At 36.8% G+C, this 3,012-nt stretch overlaps 1 long non-coding RNA gene across 1 annotated transcript; it reads left to right on the forward strand.

The window, feature by feature from the left end:
• Nucleotides 1–1,257: 1,257 nt before the first annotated feature.
• Nucleotides 1,258–2,376, forward strand: LOC117599343 (uncharacterized). The gene is made up of 3 exons (XR_004579801.2): nt 1,258–1,365; nt 1,485–1,545; nt 1,701–2,376. It is a non-coding gene; the product is annotated as an uncharacterized LOC117599343 (long non-coding RNA).
• The last annotated feature ends 636 nt before the right edge of the window (nt 2,377–3,012 follow it).

Here is a 3,012-nt window from a genome sequence, read left to right on the forward strand (position 1 = left end):
ACGGTAATTGCTTTACACCAGAAATCAGTCAATTTCTTCACTGAACAGTTGGTGTATAATAGTACTGTTTGAATCTGCTATCTGCTTAGGTATTTAAATAGTTATTAAATAGTTCAAGTTCAAATGATCACCATTCATAAGCATTACCTTATAACTTAATGCATCACACACTAGTGATTTTGGCTCACCATAGAATTTGGTAAAATAATAACAGACCTACTGTCATTTGATGTCACAGACAATAAAAATTATCCAAACATATGAGCAATGATGGATGACAACTTCAGACTGGGAGACACAGAGACCTGTGGTGAGCTCTGACGTCAGTGGAATTTTTCCTTTAGAGACAGGCTTTGAGGCAGGACTAAAGTCAAGTCTGCTCTGACACAACTGACACTGTTAGAGTGGGAACATCAGGTCTATAGTGATATTCATTTCCCCTTTGATTGTGAGGATCACCAAGTTTGTCACCATTCCACTAAGGCAAAAGTTGACCATTTTGAGTCATAGTGTGTCATCTTTCTTGGCCAGGGCTGTGGACATGATAAGCTGCATTGGTGCCTTCAGTGTACTTGTAAATGAGAACTTTTTTGACACTATAGTCATGTTCACCTTGTAAAATAAACTCAAGCAGATGTTTGCCCTTAATACATTCCTCCATCCATTTTCCATATCTCTTATCCTACACAGGGTCGCGGGGAGCCTGGAGCCTATCCCAGTGAACTCAGGGCCCAAGGTGGGGGAAACCCTGGACAGGGTGCCAACCCATCGCTGGGCTAATACATTCCTCACTTTAGGTTATTAAGATTATTAAGAAGGCATATGTTATTATGAATGCATGGTATAAAAATAATTTGGAGAAATCAGTAGAACTTTTTAAAGCACAATAAACATTGCATTTGAAAGTGAGATGGTGTGATGCAGTTTATTTCAGATGATATGAAACTTTTTGGTTGATAATACATGTAACTATATCTATTAGATATTCTGTGGTGTTGCCAAGCAAATTATCTTCTCAAATTGTTTTACATTAAAGTTCTTTAGAAAGCGCGAACGGTTCTTGGGTGTTTTCTTTCAGTTGTTTTAAATGGCTTTTGTCTTGTTCCAAACCAAGCTAAAACACAGTGAGTGAGTGATTCAGACTAATGTTTGGATTTCCACACTGTAATTATACAGATTAAGTAAGGCCACTGACGGGAGCCAGATGTCAGCGGATATTGCTCAAAGCCTGCGGAGCATCACTTATTCATCAGTCTGGACAGATTCCTGACTGAACCCACCCTGATCTTACAGCTGATCAGTATATAAACTGTAGCAACCCAGAGACAGAGATATTGGAATAAGTGGACTGAGCATAGAAGCAAGGTAACGTTTGCTTTAAGAACTATTGTAATTCCATGAATGTTGTGTTTATTTCAAAGCTGTGACACTGTATAACCAGGAGGTTTATTAATATTTGTTATGGGAACCTTCTTTACCTGAAGGATGTGGACGTTGAGGACAGCACTGCTGGTGTCACTCTTAGCATTTGTTTTTGCCAAACCAGTAAGTTTCTTTTAACAATCAGCTGCATAACTGCATAACACATGTTATTGCTAGTTTTCTAATGTTTTAAACTAAATATATATGACATTTTCAGTCACGCCAGGATTACACAGCAAGGGTTAGTTTGTCACTGACACATTTGATTCTGTTTCCAGTTTCATCCACGGAATGGAAATACACATCTGGCAATAAACAGGGCATTTCAGGAGTCTGACTCCATGGAATCAAGTGAATCAAGCTACAGGTCAGACATGGATGATGCAATTTCATCTTCTGAATCTAATATGTCTAAATCCAGTGAATCTAGCGGTTCTGCAACTAGCGACTCTGAATCCAGTGAGTCTGCATCGTCTGAGGAGGATTTTCTCACCACTGCTGAACCAGAGACCACGAGCAGTATAACTGTAATACCACCGTCGACCACACACGGACATATCACGTGTTTTACTGTGCATCAGGAAACTGAGCCTAGAGGAGACAACTTTTAGTAGCTGTACCTTTAAGCTTAAGAAAGTCACGTGAATGTTTAGTTTTACCAATTAGTGATTTGCTGGTCTGATCAGGTAGTTTAAATGTTTAAAAGAAAATTTCCAGAATGTTCTATAAATGCATGTTTGAGACACTTTTAATTTTATTTAGTGTTATTTGATTTTTCTTTGGTTTATTGCATCTTACTGACTTTTATATACTTATTTTACAGTACAATTTTTATACCAAAGGTAATATATACTGAGTACTCTACACTACACACATTTGAGTGGTAGACTCAAATATTTTCAATGCACTTTTGAGCTGTTATGTTACATGAAATAAAATTGTGAAACCATTTACCATCAGTGGCAAGAGTCTATCAAGTGTTCTGTTCAGTATGTACTCAAGCTTGGGCACTTAAACCCCAACTTAACTGACAGATCTATTCTGCACATGGTTCTAGACCAAAACTGTCTCAGGTCATGAAAAAAAAAGAATAAAAAAACCCAGCTAATTTCATGAGAAATAAAACTGGGTTATGGTTTTATGTAAACAAAAATCTAAACACAAGTTTAAAATTTGTTTTAATTATTTTAAATGGTAACTAGAAGTCTTGATGCAGGTATTCTGTACTTTACAGAATTAATGTCGTACTTAACTTGCGACTTACTGCCATACACTACTGATCACTGGTGGCTGTTTTGACATATTTAGCACATATGTTTGTTGTAGTTTTTAGCAAACCGAATGAGTGTAAATCAATTCCTTCCTGGACCGGTTCTTTAATGGGTGTGTAAATACAATATTATTGCACTTGTAAAGTTTTTAAAGTACCATTTTTTTGCACTTATACTCTACTTGTCTTTGAATTTTCTGCTGTGGTCCATGAAAACCTATTATGTGTGACTCCACTAGCTACATGTAAAACCTTCTAATAAACTATATGTTTTAAAGTCTGGATAAATTACAAGCGGAAACCACCACATTACTGTTATT

The sequence above is a fragment of the Pangasianodon hypophthalmus genome, chromosome 17 (assembly GCF_027358585.1).
Source record: "Pangasianodon hypophthalmus isolate fPanHyp1 chromosome 17, fPanHyp1.pri, whole genome shotgun sequence".
NCBI classification, from domain to species: Eukaryota; Metazoa; Chordata; class Actinopteri; order Siluriformes; family Pangasiidae; genus Pangasianodon; species Pangasianodon hypophthalmus.